Below are 8,163 nucleotides of genomic sequence, written 5' to 3' on the forward strand. Positions count from 1 at the left end.
GTTTCACCATGTTGGCCAGGCTGGTCTCTATCTCCTGACCTCAGGTGATCTGCCTGCCTCAGCCTCCCAAAGCACTGGGATTACAGGCGTGAGCCACCGCACCCAGCCAGATTCATTCTTTCATTCAAGGTTCCCAACAACCCTGTAAGTTATGATCATTATTCTTACTATATCCATTGTACAGGTGAGGAAACAGGCTCACAGTAACCTGCCCAGGACCAATACCACTGGTATGTTGCGACAACAGGACTTGGACCCAGGTCTTCCAAACCCAAATTTTCAACTCTTTCTGCTTCATCATACAGCCTTTCTGAAATATGTTTTATTAGTTAGAAATTCATTGTCCATGACTTTTTCCCTAAATACAAGCCTCTTCTCTGAACAAACCACAACTCTGCCCAGTTGAACAGTTAAGAGTGTCAGAAAACTCCGCAAACAGCTCCCCTCTCCAACTCTGAAAGCAGCATCTTAGCCAAGAGCCGATGCAGGGCCTGGGCCCTCGGGAAGTGTATGTAATGTGGGGTGGGCTCCTCTCTGTTTGCCTAGGACTCATGTGAAGTGTAGCCTCTGAGAAATGCTTGGGAGAGCTGCCTTTCTAGGCTGCTGGGACCAGGTAGCATCATCATTTGATTGCTGGACTCAAATAAAAATAAACGCAGAGAACAGAAATCTGAACATCTCTAATAAAGCTATTTCAAAACAGAAAATTGAAGGTGACGGGGTGTTATAACCCATCCATCAGCAGATCTTCACTGAGCACGCATGGGGAACCCAGCTCTGGATTAAGCCCTCGGGAGCCTTTATTAATGAAAAGTCCTATTTTCTGTGATGGGATCCACAGAAGCCCAAACCTCAGCACCACCCGATATACCCAGTAACAAACCTGCACACGTGCCCCCTGAATCTACAATAAAAACGGAATTGTTTTCAAAGTCCCGTTTTCCAAACCCAAAGGACTTTTTCAGACATAGCCTGTGAACAGATTTCAAAGGCAAACTGAGATTGAGGTAAACTGCAGCCTTGGGGCGTGGCTTTCGGTACAGACTATGGGAATTCAGGTCCAAGAGGCACTCAGCGTGCTTCAGTGCTGTGGTCAGCTTGGGTGTCAGCTCTGGGCTGACAATGTTCAACTGTGAAGCCCCCCCCAGGAGCAGTGGGGAGGTTTGGAAAATGCTGAGCAGTCTGCAGGGCAGCGAGCAGGGAAAAAAAGGTCCCCTCTGCCCTGCCAGGCCCTCTCCTCTTGCTCCCAGCCTTGGGCCAGGCTCACCGAAGCCAGACCTGAGCTATGGCTAGGGGTGCATGATCCGTGCATGTCCTGTGCATGGCAGGTGAGCTCCTTCTGCAGATCATCAAGAAACTAGGGACCTCTTGGATCTCTAGAATTTGCATAAAGATCATGACTGTCTTTGTAGCATAAGCTAAGCTACCTCTCCTAACATATTGAACCCAGAGGAGTTCCACACAATGTGTGTGTGCAGGTGAGAAGCTATGTACCTTATTTGTGAGTGAGAGTGTGTGTGTGTGTCCATGTTGATGTCCAGGGCCTCAGAGTTTTATATAAGGAAACCCTGGGAGTAGAAATATGTTTCTTTGTGGGAAAGGGGCATGGTCACTAACTCGACACTGAACACTGCTTACCAAGCACAGTGATAGGAAGATTTAACGAGATCATTTATCTGAAAGCACTTGGTAAGAGAAGATCCCTAGGCCGGGCACGGTGGCTCACGCTTGTAATCCCAGCACTTTGGGAGGCCGAGGCGGGCGGATCACGAGGTCAGGAGATCGAGACCACGGTGAAACCCCGTCTCTACTAAAAATACAAAAAAAAAAATTAGCCGGGCGTGGTGGCGGGCGCCTGTAGTCCCAGCTACTCGGAGAGGCTGAGGCAGGAGAATGGCGTGAACCCAGGAGGCGGAGCTTGCAGTGAGCCGAGATTGCGTCACTGTACTCCAGCCTGGGCGACAGAGCGAGACTCTGTCTCAAAAAAAAAAAAGAGAAGGTCCCTCAAGTATAAAGGATTGTATTATGTTAACATGATCTGATGATCAAGTGGAAAAAGTAGTAAATTACGGAAAGGAGAGATGAAAGTGTAGGAAAGGAATTCAGAAGCTAGGATTTGAAAGAAACATTTTAGGCAAAAAAATTGAGAGGGCCTGTAAAAAAAAAAAAAAAAAAACAAAACAAAAAAAAACAAAAAACCCTTCCAGCTGCAGAGAGGGTTGGGAGCCATTTCCCTAAAGACACACCACCTGGCTCCCTGCAGCTGTTTGTTGCAACCTCACACTTACAGGATTGCTCTGATGCCCTTAATTTCAAGCACAGAGACAAAGCTCCAGCTGAGATCCTGATAACCAAAGGCAAAATTGAAGAGCGAGTTGATATAGTTTAGCAGCAGAACATGCAAAAACCAACAAATATACAAACCACACACCTTGGATTTAGCAGAAAATAACATAAGCCAACAGGAAACAAGAAAGTGACTGTAGTAATTTCTGATTGCTGCTTAACAAATTGCCACAGGTTTCATAGATGAAAACAACCCCTTATTTATTCTCATTGGTCTGGAGGTGAGACGTCTAAAGTCGAGGCATCAACAGGGCTGTGTTCCTCCTGGAGGCTCTCGGGGACAATCTTTTCCCTTGCCTTTTCCAGCTTCTAGGGGCCACCTGCATTCCTTGGCTTGTGACACCTTGTTGTGCCAAGCCCCAGTAGACTCCAATGGGGAGGACACCATGTTCAAAAGGCCAAAGAAGAGACCTGGAGCCAATAAATTAGACATGGGGTTTTATTGAGAGCTCACAAACAGGGAAGAGAGTCCAGTGGCAGCAGGCTGGGCAGAAGAACTGCAAGCACTTGTAAAAGGCATGCAGTTTATACAGCATTTTCACTTAGCACCCTCCCCCAAACAATCGTCACCTGGCAACCTTCATTTTACCCAAAATAAAGGGCCTTGATCCCCTATACAGCCTGCATTCCATGGGCCAGGCTGGGGTCTCAGATGTTCCTCATAAATAAGGAATGGATCTCCGGGTTGGCTACTCGCGGATTTCTTAGCCTGGGATTCTGAACACACATTCAGGTGCATCTGCCATACGGAGTGTATTAGTCCATTTTCACACTGCTATAAAGATACTACCGGAGACTGGGTAACTTATAAAGGAAAGAGGTTTAATTGACTTACAGTTCCGCATGGCTGGAGAGGCCTCAGGAAACTTACAATCATGGTGGAAAGCAAAGGGGAAGCACGGCATATCTATCATGATAGCGTGAGAGAGAGGCCGCAAAGGAGAAGTGCCACACTTTTAAACTATCAGATCACATGAGAACTCACTATCATGAGAAAAGCATGGGGGAAACTGCCCCCATAATCCAATCACCTCCCCCAGGTCCCTCCCTGCACATGTGGGGATTACAATCCGAGATGAGATTTGGGTGGGGACCCAAAGCCAAACCATATCAGAGGGTCATTGTTAGTGTATGCTCAAGTCATCACTGTCAGGTGCGTTTACCATACACACCTTCCTCCATCTTCAAAGCCAGCAGCATAGCATCTTCTAGTCTCTCTCTCTCTCTCAGTCTGTCTCTCTCTCTCTCTCTCTCTCTCTCTCTCTCTGTGCTTCCATCGTCATAGCACCTTTTTCTTTCTTATAAGGACCCCTGTGATTACACTGGGCCCATCTAGCTAATCCAGGATAATTTCCCCATACGATTTTTAACTTAATCGTATCAGCAAAGTCCCTTTTACTATGTGAAAAGTATCATATTCACAGGTTCCAGGGATTAGAACATGGACATCTTGGAGGGGACATTGTTCAGCCTAACACAGTTAGGCTATATCAATGAAGGTATTATGCTCAGGAAAAAGAAGGTGATGGAGCCTGTTCCTTTCTATCCTGGAGTCTGTGTTCACTCCTAGGGACTTCATCTTCAAAGGAATGGACAGCACCTATTACAACGCAAACACGGTATTATTTTATTATAATATTAAATAAATGTTGGAGAAAGTGTCAGAAAACAAATCTTCCTACAGGTAGTTGGAAGCAGCGTCAATTATTTTAAAAGTTTTGGAGGGTAACCTGGCAACATACAGCAAAAGTTTCTCAGATGTTCATTTCTATTGATCTAGAGATTTTACTTCCGAAGATTTATCCTAAGGAAATAAACATGAACATGTGCAAAGATTTACTGACAAGGATATTCACCAAAGTACTTTCAAAGTCATAAGAAGAAAGTAAATTGGGAGGAAAAACTAACTTCCTATTCCTCAAAGTTGAAATAAACTCTGGTACATTTGTTTTAAAATATATCTAAAACCTACTCAGCCATTCATCACATGTTGTAGAGGAATATTTAACAACATGAAGAGAGGTTTTCGATATCCCAAGAAATGACCTAGCAGGTTATATGTCAGTGTGCAGAGTCTGTTTCTTATTTGCAAAATACAATCATATCAGTTTTAAGTTCCCACTGGAAACAGCACTCAACTAGGCCAACGGGAGGATGGGTCATTGACAAAGGGGTCCTAACAGGGAACTACAAAGGCCAGCACAGGAGCTCAAAGCTAGTAAGTAGCAAAGGGCCCAGGGCAGAAACCACTGCAGGCACAACAGAGAAGTGTTAAGTAGGCTGCCCCGAGTGGGACGAATCAGCCCCAGGCAACTCCACAGGGAGGAATCAGGGACATAAACAACTTGACCTCTCTCGTCTGTCAGATCTGTGCCCTGAGCACCTCATTGTCTAAACCCAGCAGAAACCCAGGGACACAGAAGCCCCTGTGCAAGTGTGGCCCACTGTAGGCCAACCTCTCGGGCAGAGAGAAGGAAGAAGGGGGCACAACATCAGCACAACCACGTGTGTGCCACATGCGTAAAACTAATGGAGGAAGAGCCATCAGAAGATCAAAGGGGCTCATGTCTTGGCCACTTACTCACAGGTGAATTTTCGTTTTCTTCTTCTTACCTTTCTGCACAGTCTATGATGTACATACAGTACTTTAGGAATCACAGATGAAAGCAACCCCAGTTGAAATAAATTCACAACCCATTATAGTATGCTCATGGTAAGGCAGTGAAGAAAACCAACACTGGCCCCACTGGAGAAGCTGGGGACATTTTTCTGGTGTGTGAGAGAGGAGGCTTAGCTATTTTCAACAATCTGAAAGTCAGTCCTATGGAGGAGGGATTAGATTTGGTCTGCAGTTAGCCCGGGACCAAAAGGCAAAATGACAGGCGGGCAGATGCCAATCAGCCTGATTAAAGCTGCCTGGAATTGGCACGTGTTTCCTCAAGCATTCCTGAGCTGTCTGGTCCTGAGGACAGTTTAAGTAGAAGCCAGAAAACCTCCTGGTGGACAGTCTGTAGAGTTACCTGAAGGATCAGATGGAGCTTTGTACTAGACAAGCTTCCAAGTATCTTCTAGGACAAAAGAGAGTAAATTACTATTTTAAATTATATGACAATGGTGACTGTCATAATTTATTTAATAGTGCTTGCTCTGGTTTTAGGGGCGGAGCAAAGTGGGAAGGGGTGTTTAAGTGAATTCTTGTTATCTCAGACATTTAGCTCCAAGAAAAAGTCTCTCATGAAAAGCATATTGGTAAAAATACTTAGATAGAAAACTCAAATTGGCATAACCAAACAGCCTAGATGCCAGGCTTGGCTGGATCCAGGCACTCAAATGACTCATCAAGGCCTAATATTTCTCCACGTCTTGGCTCATTCCTTTATCAGGCTCTCTCTCATGGGGAAAGGGTGTCAGCAGGCTCACATCCCCCCCACTCCAAGTCCAGTGGAAAACACAATACCTGTTTGTAAATTGTTGGGCCTCAAGTCCTGAGATAAGCTGTATTTGAGCCTGATTTGTTTATGGGTCAGCTATCCATTCCTGAAATATTTACTTTGGCCAAAAGGATGCTACATTCCGGCCACCTCTGGTTCCTTCTGAATAATAGAGAGGAAATATGAAGCTGGCATTAAAAACAGCCTCATTTGGCCTGTAATCCCAGAACCTGGGGAGGCTAAGGCAGGCGGATTGCTTGATCCAGGAGTTCGAGACCAGCCTGGGCAACATGACTACCAAAAACATAAAAATTATCTGGGCATGGGGGCACGAGCCTATAGTCCTACCTATTCAGGAGGCTGAAGTGGGAGGATCTCTTGAACCCGGAAGGTCAAGGCTGCAGTGAGCAGTGATCAAGCCACTACACTCCAGCCTGGGAGATAGAGCGAGACCTTACCTCAAAAAATAAATAAAAAATAAATTAGTAAAAGTTTCATTCTAAGTTCTGAATGTTTTTCCCTCTGTGTGGGAATTTGACTCAAGCTCTTTTCAGCTATTGGTCTTGTTCTTCAAATGAAATCTCAAGCAGAGCTACTCCATCTAGAATAACCCAGAGAGTGGGTTGCTAAGGAAAAATTCCCAAGTTGTTGATGCCACCAGAGAGGAAAGGAATAGCTCACTCTGTGAGCACATCATGGATGCCTCGATTTCCCAACCTGGAGGCCAGGCCTTCCTGAAGTTCCATCTATTTGATATCAGTGGGTGCCTCTTCTCCACCTAAAATGATTGTAATTCCCCGGCCAATTGAGAAATTTTCAGTGCAATAAATTCAGAGAATTCTTGACTATAGGATATTTCAGAGCCTTTAGTGTTTGAATGTGCATTGGGAATATCCAGAGGAAAACACCACATGCAGAATGTCTAAACCTACTTGATCATGAAATCATCTGAAGCATCTCTCGGGACTAGTATTCCCCGTAACAAACTCGGGGACACGCTGCTCTAGGGGAGACAGTTTTTCTGACCCTGCCCTACCCTGCCCCGCCCATCATTTTCATCGGGATCACAAAGTAATAAAAGATTACTGAGAAAGGCGGGCTTTGTTCCTCCATCACCTCTCTGGAATGTTTAGAAATGAATATAATAACACAGACATAAGACCCATCAAATCCCTGGCTTGTCAAAAGAAATCCTTTCTCCATCCAACCTGTTACATGGTTGCTGGAATCAAATTGCAAAAATCCTACACTAACTCCAGCTCCAGTCAGAGAAGAGACCACGGGTGGACTACACCAAGAGGACTTTTGGCCGCCACGGGAACTCGCAGTCACCTCTGGCAAACCTCTGTCTGCAGCTGCAGAAGATCAAGTCAGGCTCACATCTGTTCCCCAGACACCCCACACTCCACCCCAGCTTCCCTGTCCAACAAAGCCTGGCCAGGTTTTCACAGTTAATCCCTCCAGGCCCCCAGCTCATCTTCTCCCTTCTTACTCCTAAGAATTCTCAGAGATCAAAGCTAAAGGCTTGTTTGCACAACATTCCACAGAACACCTTAAATTCCCAGCTTGAAAGGAGGCTGAAAGAAGGTCAAACATACTCTATTGTTGAAATACTTAAACAGCAAGACATGAACAAAGTGTTAACATATGAACCAGCGTCATCTCTCTGGACTTTGGGGTCCTGTGAAGTGAAGAACTTCCCCCAGTAAGTCAAATATAAGCATCTGATGAAAAGTCAACTAGAATTCTCCTTGGAGGTCACTCCGAGTTGACTCAGGCAATACACTGATTCTGAGATGGAAATTGAGAGCTACTGTCACAACCCAACGGGTCAGCCTTCAAATTCAAATGAGGCCTGAAATGTCCATTCCGGATGGCCCCCCTGGCCCCGATCCATTCAGTCCCCTGTTCTTCCTCCCCGTGGTCTTGGTTCACAAAATCATATGGCTTTTTAGAACAGAAAGGCCATCTAGTCTGGAGATTTTCAAACTTTCTGGCAGCAGCAAAAAAAAATTGCAGACACAATCTTACATGGGGCTCTAATTTAAAGCAAATAAATTTGGGGTCCCTGGAGGAGGGTAAGAGTGAGCATAGAAGGATTTTCACCTTCTCAGCCACCTCCCCACCATAGTGGCTTTGGGTTCCCACAGCTTGAAAAGTCCCTGATATAGTCCAACGCCTTCAGATTACACGAACGCTGAGAACCCAGAGAAGGAAAGGGGATTTCCCAGTCTCACGTGGTACACACTACAGAGCCCACTGAAATCCAGGTCTCAATTCCTGGGCAAAGCTAACTTCTCCTTCCAAACAGCTGATGCCACCACAATCAACCAAGTCTCTCTCTTGTGCTCCAAACCTTAAGTACTCATTGGAGCTCATACCTTTG

General features: G+C 45.5%; 1 pseudogene; it reads right to left on the bottom strand.

The window, feature by feature from the left end:
* Positions 1-852: 852 nt before the first annotated feature.
* Positions 853-1,398, bottom strand: LOC129482032 (putative uncharacterized protein UNQ9370/PRO34162; annotated as a pseudogene).
* Positions 1,399-8,163: the final 6,765 nt, after the last annotated feature.

This window comes from Symphalangus syndactylus, chromosome 5 (assembly GCF_028878055.3).
Source record: "Symphalangus syndactylus isolate Jambi chromosome 5, NHGRI_mSymSyn1-v2.1_pri, whole genome shotgun sequence".
NCBI classification, from domain to species: domain Eukaryota; kingdom Metazoa; phylum Chordata; class Mammalia; order Primates; family Hylobatidae; genus Symphalangus; species Symphalangus syndactylus.